This window comes from Siniperca chuatsi, linkage group LG2 (genome assembly GCF_020085105.1).
Source record: "Siniperca chuatsi isolate FFG_IHB_CAS linkage group LG2, ASM2008510v1, whole genome shotgun sequence".
NCBI classification, from domain to species: Eukaryota; Metazoa; Chordata; class Actinopteri; order Centrarchiformes; family Sinipercidae; genus Siniperca; species Siniperca chuatsi.
The window spans coordinates 28,731,427-28,745,296 of NC_058043.1; the positions used below are offsets into that span (position 1 = coordinate 28,731,427).

Genomic DNA, 13,870 nt, shown 5'->3' on the forward strand with positions numbered 1-13,870 from the left:
AGCTTAACTGACTGCCCGGACTGGGAGCCCCGAGTGAGTTTTAGTGTACACACCACTAGCTAGGTAATAGAGCTAGCTGCATGGCTAACAGAGCTAAAGGTAGCTATGGTTAGCTGTCCATCAAGAAACTAACTAACTTTCCTTCACAACCGAAAAAGCACTTTCTGCAAGACTGAACAACCACCAAAAACTTGAAGAGTCGTCCTGAGCAGAGAGGTCTCACATAGCCAGACCTATCTCCACACTTACTTATGCTATGAACAGAGCAGTTGAATAAATCAGACAGACTAGGCGTGTATGCAAATGTGTGCCTTGGTTGCATAACCAATGTACGGAACAAGACGCAACAAGGCGTTTCAGACACAGGTCAGACAGTGTTTTTTGTGGGAGAGAAGACCTCCCTTTGGCACAGACTCTGGGCTTTGTGACTTTTCAGACCTTTGTTATACAACACATTAAAGGACAGGGAAAACCCTGAAAAAGGATAACATGGCCTCTTTAAATTAATTAAATAAAAAATAAACAGAAGAGGAGTTATACATAAAAGCCTAATAAAAATTAACACCACCGCTTTAATAGTACAACTAAATAAGAGAATTAAATGTGGACTCTTAAGCAGTACATCTCTGTCATCTAAAGCTGTACTAATGAACGATATCAGATCATCATATTGACTTATTTTGTCTTACTGAATCCTGGCTGAGTCATGAAAGATATTTTACCGTAAATGAATCCATGCCTCCCAGTCATATTAATACTCACATTCCTCGAGGCACCGGCTGATGAGGTGGAGTTGCAGCTATCTTTGAATCAAGCCTATTAAATCAACCCTAAACCTAAACTAAATTCTAACTCATTCGAAAGCCTTGTTCTTAGTCTTTCACACCCAAACTTGAAAACACTACAGCCAATTCTATTTCTTATAGTGTACAAATATAACAAATAGAAATTTTATCAATTTTAGTCCTTTAAACAAATAAATTATTGTAAATGATTTTAATATTCGTGTGGACGTCAACAATGATTCTGCTTCTGTCATAGTGTAAACCCACTCACTGTTTTAACCACACCCTCGACCTTGATGGCATATGGCATTGAAATTGAACTTTTAATAGTTTTTCCACAGAATCCTTTTTTATCTGACCATTATTTAATTTTTGAACTCCTATTACTGGACTACCTGCCACAAATTACCTTTTAATTGCATTGGAGAATTGACTTGTCTCTGTATTTGTTTTGTTAGATCTTAGTGCTGCATTCGACACCATTGACCATCAGATCCTATTATAGACACTGGAACATTTAATTGACATTAAAGGAACCGCACTAAGCTGGTTTAAATCCTATCTATCAGATTGATCTCCGTTTGTACATGTTAACAATGAATCCTCCATGCACGCCAAATTTAGTCAGAGTCCTACAAGGTTCTGTGCTTGGACCAATTCTATTCACCTTATATATGCTTCCTTTAGGCAATATTATTAGGAAACACTCCATAAACTTTCCTTGTTATGCAGATGATACCCAATTATATTCATCAATCAAGCCAGATGAAACTAATCAGTTAGCTAAACTTCAAGCATGCCTTAAAGGACATAAAAACCTGGATGACCTGTAATTTTCTCATGTTAAACTCAGTGACAAAACTGAAATTATTGTACTTGTCTCCAAACTACCACGTTAATTGCGATTAGCATCACAACTTATACAAAACGTATCGAACACTGGGTGTTGTTTACCTCAGTTCCTGGCCTGCCATCATTTTGAATTTGGTATTTTCAATAAATAAATGTATGGGAACATTATCTGGGCACCAACTCAAATACACATATTTCTAAACTTCACTCATGTATGTAATCTATCATTGTAGCAGGTCTGTTGCTTCCGTGGATTCCCCTAATAATAAACACAGACCCAGCAGGAGGTTCTACAGGTCACGTCATTTATTTATTCAGCCAACTCACACACACATATTTTCAGCAAGCAACAAAAAATACTCGACGACAACGCCTCTTGCTTTCCCAGCTTGGCTTCTCCCAGCTGGTCGAGATCCTCTTCTTTTTATCACCGTTTAAACCAAGAGTCCAAAGTTCCACAGCCAGCCTGACTGTCTGTCTTGTCTGTGTGTGAGAGAGAGCCTCTGGTCCAGCATGTTACTGCCTATAAAGGGGACAAGACACAGCTGTGACAATCAGCTCTCCCTGATGCTGCTCACCTGAGCTACTCCCCCACCTCTCCCTCTGCAGCTGACAGCTAACCATGCTCACCTTCACAATCATGTAATGAATTTCTTGTATGGGCTCGTCACACTATAATTTCTGAAGAAGAAGAATTTCAAGTCTTCAAAAATACTTTTTTCATAATTGTAGACCCATTTATCAAACTCTTTACAGCAGCATTCTTAAAGGTTATACAGAAAATATGGAGATCCTCCATCCAGCCAGTATTCACCCAGGGCATGGTATAAGCATGGGAATAGTAGAGTTGAAAACTTAAAAAAACAGAAAAACATTGCAAATTAGTCAGTAATTGATGGCCACCTCTGTGCAGTATGTCTTTACTTCAGTCTCACACACTCACACAGTTACTGTTTTCTTCTTGCATAAAGTTAAACTGCAGATTTACAGGAAATGCATGCAACTGCCCTTATTATGTCATCAAAATCCCACAGTTTGAATGTTCCTCTGGCATTCTCCAGGGTATCTATCTGTTTTATTGGGGCTTCTCTCTTTGAATTCCAGCACAGGGAACCATCACTTTGGTTTGTGAGTATCACAACCTATTGTCAGACTTGCAACCAGGGAGTCATCAGACCTTCACAGCCTCACTGTCTGCTCCACGAGAGGCGAATACTGGGCAGAGGAAGCAGGGGGGTAATTACTGGGATGTGGCTCTCAGAAGAAATCTACACCTCTAATGCCACAAGATGTAGTGAGGCATTTTTATTCACCTTAACTCGCAGTGTTGTAGCTTGATGTTGCTGAGGCATGTGTTTCTTTGCCCAGTGATTGCATTAAGTGCTGTTGTGAGCCATGTTTATCCTTTGCCTTTGAGGATGCCTTGTAGGTGTTGTCTGCATCTCTCATGGCAATATACGAGAAGTGGATGGAGGGGTGGTAGAGCGCCTGTCTGAATGAAAGAACAGGCTAGGGAGGTTTATAAATAAAATTGACAGCAGGCACCTTACTGAACCATGACTTGAATGTTTAAAGGGTGGCAGCGTTTTTGTGAGAGACTAGGGAAATCTCTCGCTCAAAAGCGCAGCGAAGTACACCATCTTCTCACTAGGTATAAATATGAAATAGGCCGTTCCCTTTGGAGAAGCAGTCTCTGGAATTACATGATGTTGTTGTAGTTTGTGTCAAAGGTGTGGTGGATGTTGAGGGGGGAGGCATTTGCAGGCACAATTGTTAAGGATATGCTGATTTTTAGGATTAAATTCGTTAGCTCAAACCAGAACTTGACTTCAGCAGAAATGCTCTTGAGGATAGCAACGAGAATGAAACTTACTTGACTGCTGAAACTGAAAGGGGGAGGAAATTGCATAGAGACCAAAGCAAGTTGTCCTAATGAATCTTCAACTCCAGAGATACACTTGGTTTTTGTCAACTCTTTTCAGCTTTCATTTTTGAGTGTCTCATGACGGATAGCCTTATCTCAAACAAATAAGAGTGATGTCGAACAGTTTTGATGTACAATATGTAGGAGGGTCTCATATTACTTGCTTAAGTCAATACGTATCAAATCCTGTTATCACCTTGAGACCCCATATAAAATGTTGTGTGTGTGTGTGTGTGTGTGTGTGTGTGTGTGTGTATCATTAAATGCAGAATGAATCAGAGTGGGGCACATTTCAACACAGGAATTATATTGAGAAGACAGATCAGGCTGCTTCTTTTCATCAACAACAATGCCTGGGGTCACCAGGTAAGCATAAGCAGGGTTCATGTTAGGAGGAAATAAAGCTGCAAGTTTTAACATTGCAATGAGATCTGTTGTGATGCGTTTTCACTGTATTTTTAATTTGAACATGTTTTTTCCTGTCTCACTGTCACATTTGTAAAGCAATGATATCCCCACCCTCAGGGATGTTCCTCTCCTGACTCTGCTTTTTATATCACAATCACAGTACAATTTATTAGTAATAGGCAGTGGTGGAACATTATTCAGAAACATTATTCAGATTCTTTACATAAACCTGTAATAACAGGTTTTGGGGTTTTTTGCCAGTAAACAGCGGAGGACAGCGGACACAACAGTGACTTACACTTCCAGCAGTTATGGAGCAACATTAGCATTCATTTGGAGTTGTGTTTCTGGCCACCTGGTGAATGTAATTCCAATATTCACTATTTTTTAGCTCTGATTTTAGTATCTACCAATCTGGTGAATCAAGCTCTACAATAGCCAAACCCATTGACTATTGTCTCATGACAATTTAGCCTCTGGGGGCAATGGCCAATGTTTTGGGGCTTCTGGTGTAGCCAGCGTTATTCATCCGTTATCCGGATATGTGGGCCAAGAGTTCCTCTTCAGTGCGCCAGTCATTGTTTACAGTCCGATTAGCGATTAGTCCGATCTTGGTCAATATGAAAACTTGGGCTGTGTTATTATGATTGATAGCTTGTGCTACGTACACCCTGTATGTAAGATGTTTGTCTCTGTACAAGTCTAACTCATGTAACATCTCAGGTCAGCAGCTGTTCTGCACCATAGACTGCAACTAATTAACAGTTAGATAAGAGAAAGTGGGGGAAGGTACAGTGGATTTGATAATCCCATGGTGACATACAGAGGTGATTTGGGGTGACAAAGAGTGGGAGGAAATGTATGCACATGTGTTGGCAGGCCGGAGCCGACACCCTGTTGATATGGGTTGTTTGATCAGTGCATGGGGGTGACTCGCATATCCTCACTGACCAGCCGCTCTGATCACACCTGAGAATGGAATACAGCGGCCTGTGAAGATCAAGAGGAATGGGGGAAGTGTGAACTTAGGCATTTACATAGTATTGTGTACCAGGAGGAGCTCAGGCCATATAACCAACTACTTTTGTACTGCTGCTTCAGACATAGCGGGGAGATCGCCTGGAGAGGTCTCTGTGCTGTGTCTCCAGTTATATCTGTATTTGTCTGTATTGTTGTATTGTTTGTAATATTTGTGGGGATATAAATACTAGTTAAAGACATTTGTAGGTCTCATGTGGATCCCTTCTCATCAACCAACTCGGAGAGAGGTTAGCTTACCTCGACACAGTTAAGTCACAACACTGTTAAATTTTCTGCCGGGCCTGTACAATATACTTTACACAGTCTTAATTTCATAATGGACATTTGTGTTATGATATTTAAACCAACCATCTGTCAACACAGTTTAGACTTATCAGACACAATTTTAATAATCAATAATCATATATACTATTTAAAGCCATCTCTCCCCTTTTCCATTGGTGGGTTAGGGGTTAGTTTGGATAGTTGAATGAAAATTTCGCACATCCTCCACAGTGGGCCATGAGGTAACATCTATTGTTTTGTTAATGGACCTGCTGCTGCTGCTGTCTGGTTCAAGTAGGTAGCTAAAAGCTTATACAAAGATCTCTCCCAATACCTCAAGACAATCAGAAACATAATCAGAAATTCTTTATTGATCCCCGAGGGGAAACTCTTTTGTTTCGAGGGGTTTTCTTTTTGAAAGAGAAGTCAAAGAAGCCATTTTTGTGAAAAAAGAAAGCCCCTATTTGAAAAGAAATGATGGTCTGAGATTCAATCTGCCTCCCCCTTTCTCACGCCCCGTTCAAACCAACTCTTCTCTCTACTTAGAATCTTCACCTCGCTGTCTTCAAATGTGTGGTTTTAGAGTAGAGTGTATTATCACCTTGGTCACGCCAATCACATGCTAATCAGGTACTTAACAGTGATGAAGTAGATGCAGCCAGAAAACAATAGGCCTGATTACTGATTACTGGGCCATCTTGGAAACTATTAGGTCAGTTTCAGGTGAAACTAGCTATTAACAGATACTCAGGCAGATACCTTCCTGAGGGCAGGGCCCAAGTGACACCGGGTAGCTTAAATTTCTGAGTTCTCGAATCATTTTCACAATTGAGAATGACTTCCGGATGGGAGCCGAAACGTCTTGAATTTGAAAACAGTTAACCCACTAGAAGTGGGTGGAGAGTTGAGGAATGGGAAACATTCTAACAGTTTGAGTCAAGCATAGAGGTTGTAATAGGCTATGTATAGCTCTGGTTGTATCAGTTTTACAAGCCAACCACAGCCACTAGCCTGCCTGCCTGCTGCTCCTCTTGTGGTCACTTCTCCTCTGGAACCCGCTTCACTGTCGGAGTGTCTCTGGGCTAGGCAGAGTGAACAGGCCGGGTGTCCACAGGACGGGCTGCCACACACTGGCACACTCCACACACTAGTCCGGAGCTGTGTCCGGGTCTAGCCCCCTAGAGAACTTGGCGAAGAAGTGTGTGTGGAGGGGCAGCCCAGCGGCAGCCTGCTGTATTAAGCTGCTAGCTATAGCTGCGGTAGTGGTCCAATCACACATTGCATTAAATTGAAGAATGCTTGTGGTGATTCGCTGCGAGCTAAACCATACAAATAAACGTTTCTTTCTAGATCTGGGTACAAAAAGGATCAAATGCAGATATCGTTTAACTGGAGACGTTTCGATACTTTTTGGTACTGGGTTATTTCGGTAGAACCGATACCCAGTCCTAGTCTACAGTTATGAAGTGCAATTAAATTCAATTTTGTATTTATATAGCGCCAATTCATAACAAAAGTTATCTCATTGCACTTTTCCTATAGAGCAGGTCTAGACCTTAGTCTCTCTATAAATGCAGCCCACACTTATCCGACCCCTTTTGCCGCTGCGGCATTAAGTGCGGCAGGAAAAAATGTCAAATGAAACAAGGAACATCTGTACACAGGTATGCACATAACTATATATACAGTGATGGTTTACACACACACACACACACACATATATGTATATCACAGATAGTTATGTGCATACCTGTGTACATTTTGTTCTTACCTGTACATAACTGGTTCTCTCTAAGCATAATAACATTACTGCACAACCTCAGTCTCTTTTTCTCATTTCTCATTTATTTGTGTGATTTTCCCAACCTGGAAAACACTACAGCTAAATCTATTTCTTATAGTGTACCACGCTCCTGGTCCTTATTCAGAATTTTTATCTGAATTCTCAGAGTTTTTATCAAGTTTATTCCTTAAAACAGTTATTATTGAAGGTGATTTTAATATTCATGTGGACGATGATAATGATAACCTTAGTACTGCGTTTATCTCATTATTAGATTTGATTGGCTTCTGTCAGAGTGTACGTAAACCCACTCAGTGTATTAACCACACCCTCGATCTTGTTCTGGCATATGGCATTGAAACTTAACATTTAATAGTCTTTCCACAGAATCCTTTTTTATCGGACCATTATTTAATATTTTTTGAATGCCTATTACTGGACTACACGCCATTAGGCAAAAACTCCTACAATAGATGTCTATCTGATAGTACTGTAGCTAAATTGAAGTAAGTGATTCCATCAGCATTTATTCAGTGTCATGTCTCAATATAATAGAGGACTCCTATGCTAATTTCAGTCCCTCCCAAATTGACCATCTTGTTGATAGTGCTGCAGGCTCACTGTGGACCACACTCGACTCTGTTTTATTATCTTCTTTTTTAAAAGGGGCAATAAACAAGGTTAGCTTAATGGTATAACCCCTAAACCCGCAAATAAAAGCAAACATCACTAAAACTTGAAAAAAAATGGCATTCCACCATTCTGGAAGGAATCTTGTTTAGTCTGGAAAGATAGTCTTAAAACATATAGGAAAGCCCTCTGTAATGCCAGAGCAGCCTATTACTCATCATTAATAGAGAACAATAAGAACAATCCCAGGTTTTCTTTTCTCAACACTGTAGCCAGGCTGACAAAGAGTCACAGCTCCATTGAGCCATGTATTCCTATAGCCCTCAGTAGTAACGAAATTAGAGACAAAATTCATCACGTCCTGCCCTCAACTGCAACGATTTATCCTTAAAGACAGGAACCAGCTCTAAAACCTGATATATATTTAGACTGCTCTCATCAACCTTCACCAACTAACTTTACCAATTTCTTCTTGAAAGCCATCAACCTGTCTCTTAAGCCTGGTTTATGCTCAACACAGCGTCCCTGGCACAAGGGTCCGTGGGCCAACAATGACGTTATTGCAACTTTTGCGTAAAGCTGCAAGCTGGTCATGCACCTCTGAATTTTTGCAACTAGGCAACCCAGGCACGCTTTCTTTCAACTTGGACACCGAAGGTAGACTGGCCGAGCAGGTTTGCCTCTACAAACCCCACTACTACCCATTTTTGAGAGACCACAGGGACAGCCAAATGACTCTTAATTCATGGAGAGAGACTGCCACCACCACAATGGCAAAAGATAAGTCATTTTCTAAGAAAGTGTGGAAAAGTATGAGGGATCACCTTGTTGGATAAGGACATTCTCGACTTCTTGCACATGATGTTTTGTTTGTACACCCCCTGGTGTGTCGGAGAATATTGCATATTGCAATAATGCTTACAGCTCTGCGGAAGCACACGTAACGGTGTCTTGTGCAAGTATAAACACAGCTTTAGACCCTATCTCCAACTAGGCTGCTTTAAGATGTTTTACCCATAGTTAGCCCTTCTTTACAAGATATGATCAATTTGTATAAAAGTAAAACCATCCCATTCTCTAAGATTCTTGATACATTTACGCCTGGAACATTTCATTGGCATTAAAAGGAACCACACTAAACTGGTTTGAATCCTATTTATCAGATTTTGTTTGTACATGTTAACGATGAATCCTCCATGCATGCCAAAGTTAGTCACGGAGTTCTGCAAGGTCCTGTGCTTGGACCAATTCTATTCACCTTATATATGCATCTTTTAGGCAATATTATTATTAGGAAACACACCATAAACTTTCAGGGCTATTCAATTGGGCCAGATTTTAAAACATCCCACTAGGTTCACCAGGACGTGTGCCTCGTCCTCCAGAACATGCCTCTAATTTTGATATCACACTACTCAAGTGGACAGAGATCCAGCAAGTGGTAGCGAAAGCAAGATCTACATCAGCACCTGGACCAAATAGGGTACCAAACAGGAGATACAAGAACTGCCCTATGGTGCTGAAGCTACTGTTGGGAAAGAAGTGAATCGTCATCTCTGCGACGCCCAAAACCTGAGCTTGCAACATATTCCCTCCGGCTGCAAGGCAGCACTGACCCAGGGCTAGTAAGGCTGACCCCATGACCGGGTCCTGCAGTCCGGATCCATTTTGTCAGTCAAGGAGGTGAAGCACAGAAAATTAAACAGAAGGATGTGGGTGGAACCTGAGAGTTGACCTGGACCAACAGCTGAAATTCCCACTTGAGATCACTACAACTTCCCTATGGCCAGACATGGTCCTGTGGTCCATCTCTGTCAGGACCATGATCATGGCTGAGCTCACCGTCCCATGAGGAGGAAAAGGAGGCAGCATTTGAGAGGAAGAAGGAAAAGTACAGGGAGCTGGCTGCTGCATGCACAGAAGCAGAGTGCAAGGCATCAATCTACCCTGTGGAAGTGGGCTGCAGAGGCTTCACTGGAAAATCCATCCAACACTTCCTGAAGGATCTTGGAATCACCATGTCCAAGCAGAAGGCGGCTCTCAAACAACTGACTGAGGAGGCAGAGCAAGGGAGCTTCTAGCGTTGGCTCAGAAGTAAAGATGCAAAGTGGGGAAAACAAAGATCCTAGGATCAGCTGCTGGGAGTGGTAGGGAGACGCCCCACCACCTCGAGATGTTCTGAGATGAATGGGGTGAATCATCAGTGAAGTCTAGCTCCCAGTCAACAACCCTGCAGCTGGCCCGATGGCACCGGCGGAGGTGCGACAAGCAGCAATGCCTAGCAGGTAGCGAATACCTGTGCTCCCATCTAGTTTAGCAAAATGTACTTAAAGTATAAAATGTAAAAGTACTGGTTATGCAGAAAAAGCTCTGAGTAATATAATTATAATTTGATATTTGTTACGGACAGAGTAGGCTGGAGACACCAAGATGGAGACACAGATGGTTTATTGTACAAGCTGGATACAAGCAGTGAGTAGAATGATGGATAATGGCTACTGATACCATCCTTAGCTTAGCGGGGTTGGAGATCAGATGCTGGAGAAACACAAGGCAGGAGGCGGGAGCTCAGAAGAGGAGAAAGCACTCTTTTCAAAGGTTGGAGTCCGAAACGTTGTCATGCAGGATAGGGAGTAGTGTCCTTGTTGAAAATGAGACCGGACACTGACTGAGGTGAGTGGTGTGTTTTTGTACTGGGGCTGGAGTGCTGCAGATGGAGATCAGGTGTGATTGGCAACAGGTGTTCTGATTAGAATTCTGGTGAGGGAGTGTGTTGTGGTTGTGGAGTTGTGGAGCCTGCCGCGTCTGTGACAATATTATATCAGTGGTATTATTACTGATACATTTAAGTGAAAGCAGTAGTCCTATACTACTAAAATCCTAGTAGTAGCTATTATTAACTTTCTATATTAGTGGGTTGTTTAATCTAAACATATAATATATACTTATAATATATGTAAAATTTTAATCGCTGGAGGTCAGTCACAGTTGGGTGTAGTGAGAGGTTAGTTTATATAATAACATCATACTATAATGGTGCACGATACTATTTACTATTTACAAAATATCATCGTCCTTAGGTTATACAAAAACTATAAGAAAAATATCTATAACCATAAATACAGAGTATAACATTACACTTTTCACATTATTCCCTAACAAATACGTTTTTTCATGTTAACCCATCAATTGGTAAAAACTAAGGATGAATATAAATAAAAGTAAAAGTAATGTAATAAAAGTAAATCAATTCTGTATTCTTTCAAACTAAGTACTCAGTTTACTTTTCAAAAGACGGTGCATTTAAATCACCTCCATCACTTAACATTTACAAATAATGTCAAAGTCCATCTACATTTGAACTTAACACATCCATCAAAGAACTACATTTGCAATTGTTAGCAAAGAAATCTTGTTAAAGGAGAACAAATACAATCCAGTAGACTCTACAGAAATGGCTTCAAGTCTATTTCCTCATTTAACCCCTTGGCCTTAAAGTGCCCAGTTTAGAAATCCAAAATGCCTCCCTCTTAAGAAGCAATTTCTCCAAATCTCCCCCTCTCTTTGACAAACATACCTTCTCAATTCCCATATATTTCTGGATGATTTATTTCCATAAAATGTGCTGCAACTAGATACAGTACATCTCTTTTTTGCATCTTATGGTACTTTTATGTTCTGCTATTCTTTGTTTTAGTTCTTCTTTCCTACAAATCCTTTTCCACAAAGACATGTAAATAGGTAAATGACCTTTGTACTGCATGGGATTACTCCTCTGATTTGTAGAGAGGTGCTAGCAACAGCAAGCAACAACAAATTTCTATCTATCTGTGAATCTCCATTGTGACATTGTGACATGATGATCAAAACTAAAATCTTCTGTTGACTTTGTTTCTTTAAAAAATATTTTACTTCAGTTCCTTAATTTCTTTGTTCCAGCAGAGCAGGAATGGGGTTTAGAAATCCAGTCGGTACAGAAATGTTAGCATTTGAGTGAACCCCCGGGAGATAATAGCACTGCCCATACCATGTCTGCTAAACACAGAGCTGTATTACTCATAGAGAGACCTACATGCCGCCTCTTTTCCTAGGACACCACAGGTCAAAGCAGTCCTCCTTTTAAAATTTTCTATCCTTTTGTTACTGTTAAATGATTAGTACATAGTGTCTCAGCCCACTTATTATACTGACACCCGGAGGGATATGCTCCAATAATTCCTCAGTAGGAAATGGGTGAATCTTGTGCATTCCAACCACCTCTGCTTTTCTTCTTAGTGTGCTTTTCTGCGTTCAAAAAAGGACACGCTAATTTGGAAATATGAGCTGAGTACATCCACTTTGCTTCCAGGCAACTGAAAGACTAAAAATGGATCGGCAACTTTAGGTCATTTATTTGATTGACACAATACATGGACATACAAAGTGTACTCTTTCAACAAAAATGAAATTTCATCCATGTTTGCAAGTTTGAGAAAATAGTTTTAGGGGACATAAGAGGTGGAAGAAAGCACTTATGTTTAACAGAGTCAATAACTTGCACAACTGCTATGGGGTAATATCACACCACCTAAAATAAAATAAGTGGATATTTATTGAATAGCTGTCACTAGCTCCTATTCCTATTGAAAGTATAATGGAAAGAGCAAAAAAAAAATATCTAAATGGCTTAAAGATATGTATCTGTCCAAAGCTGACTGCATGTTACTAATCAGGAGCTTGTGAAGAACATTACAGTCGTAACAGATTTTTTTTTTAACAGATTTGACCTCAATGACTGAAAATAATAAAAATCTGAATGTCATCCACACAACAGCATCATCTCCACAGAAACCTGATCTCTCGAGGGAGCTGATTAGGTGAGAGTTGCTCACCTGGTTCCCATATGGGGGAACAATTACACTGGCCATAATGAATAGAGCTGGTCAGGATATTTGAATGTCATCTCTACCTCCTGAGACACTTCCAATTTGGCACTCTGTAATAATAATGTCAGGGACGAGCCATGAACTTGGGGTGTGTTATCACATATCTGGGGCAAAAAGAAAAGAATGAGTGAGAGGACTAAAGACTTTTTTCACTGCCAAGAAAGTAGGGATGGTGATACCGATTGTCAATCGTATATGAGCCATATAGGCCAATCCCAATCTTTTTTTTGTTTTGTTATAGCAGCCAGTTGATCTTTATAATGATGGGCTTTTGACTGCTCAGTTTTATACAGTTTAAGCGGCAACCTGGCTGAAAAGTGAAGCCAATGCGGAAGTGCCATAAACCAGTATTCTTTCTAATGGCCAGCAGGGGGCAACTCCACTGGTTGCAAAAAGAAGTCAGATTGTATAGAAGTCTATGAGAAAATTACCCTACTTCTCACTTGATTTATTACCTCAGTAAACGCTTTCCTAATGAGTTTATGGTCTCGATCGCTAGTTTCAAGTGTTCTTCAATACAGCATGATGTTCATTTTGTAAATTATGGTCCTATTTTGAGTAAAATAGACAATTAAGCAGGGTATGCTTTAGGGCGGGGCTACCTTGTGATTGACAAGTCACTACCACAGTGACCAGTCAATCAAGATAGAGGTGATGCGTATCCACTGCACTGTGCACATTTAACTAGCCGAGAACTTGTTTTTGGGTGCTGTTGGTGTTTTCATCTAAGAACTTGGACCCTTTCATAGTGTGTTTTCAGTTCATGAAAGTTAATTGTAACATTTTGTTCGCCTAAAAATCGTGTGTTTGGTTGCACTAAAAGACACTCTAGGAGTCGGCTATTAATTTTTTCATGTAAGTGGCGTTTGTCGTGGCTCAAAAACTGTATAAAAAACTCAAAAACAATGTTTGGCCTCAACTAGAAGCATCTGCAGATTAATTCCATACCCGATGTTATGATTCACTAAAGTTAGACATGATACGAGATTAATAAATGCCTGTTTTCGTTAGCTTCGCCGCCATCTTGACTGGAAGGGAGCCTGCTATATGTCGCTGCTGTAGAGTTCAACAGTGAGGTTCCAAAAGTGAAAATCCTATTCATATTCTGAATAAAGAATTATTAGCCATAATGTCGTAACCATCCAAGGTAGACTTACCACGTGCTATGAGATTGTGAAACGATGGAATATGCTCCTGTAGAAGTTACAAGTCTGTATGAAATCAACTTTGTTTTAAGAAAAACACGTTTTATTCGCAA

General features: G+C 40.4%; 1 long non-coding RNA gene across 1 annotated transcript in view; it reads right to left on the reverse strand.

The window, feature by feature from the left end:
* Nucleotides 1-1,946: 1,946 nt before the first annotated feature.
* LOC122869571 overlaps nt 1,947-13,870 on the reverse strand; it is a 44,863-nt gene continuing 32,939 nt past the window's right edge. The window contains exon 4 of the long non-coding RNA XR_006376350.1: nt 1,947-2,160. This is a non-coding gene — a long non-coding RNA (uncharacterized LOC122869571). The remainder of the gene's footprint in view (nt 2,161-13,870) is intronic.